The sequence below is a fragment of the Echinops telfairi genome, unplaced genomic scaffold (genome assembly GCF_000313985.2).
Source record: "Echinops telfairi isolate 266 unplaced genomic scaffold, ASM31398v2 ScPeMD7_7468;HRSCAF=8506_0, whole genome shotgun sequence".
NCBI classification, from domain to species: Eukaryota; Metazoa; Chordata; class Mammalia; order Afrosoricida; family Tenrecidae; genus Echinops; species Echinops telfairi.
This window is the reverse complement of record NW_022111369.1, coordinates 78,224,150-78,224,500: the sequence shown is the minus strand read 5'-3', so window position 1 is coordinate 78,224,500 and position 351 is coordinate 78,224,150. Positions and strand designations below refer to the sequence as shown.

The 351-nt window shown below is 48.4% G+C and overlaps 1 non-coding gene across 1 annotated transcript; it reads right to left on the bottom strand.

The window, feature by feature from the left end:
• Window positions 1-218: 218 nt before the first annotated feature.
• Window positions 219-351, bottom strand: LOC115873388. Its single transcript, XR_004048385.1, has one exon. It is a non-coding gene; the product is annotated as a small nucleolar RNA SNORA70 (small nucleolar RNA).

Below are 351 nucleotides of genomic sequence, written 5' to 3'. Positions count from 1 at the left end.
AATGAAGCCCCACTTCTTGGAGATGTGGATCTGCTGGCACCCAGGGAAATTAACTTCACCCTGTGTAAGGCCTCAGTCACATGCTCCTTGGCTTGAAGCTTGGTGCCGATGGATGTGGTGACCTGACCAATGTGGCCTCTAGCCACGTACCTTGGAGTTGGAGGTAGGTTAGGGAAAGAAGAATTTAGGCAGGCCAGAGCCATTGAAAAGCAGAACTGGGTAACCTCCCAAGATCCCTTAAGGCAACCTATACATACCAACAGGCTGCATACACTACTGAGGAGGCTTGCTCTTTGCAGTCATTGCACACCAACCCCACAAGGAGGACAGTAATTTTATAATAAACTAAAA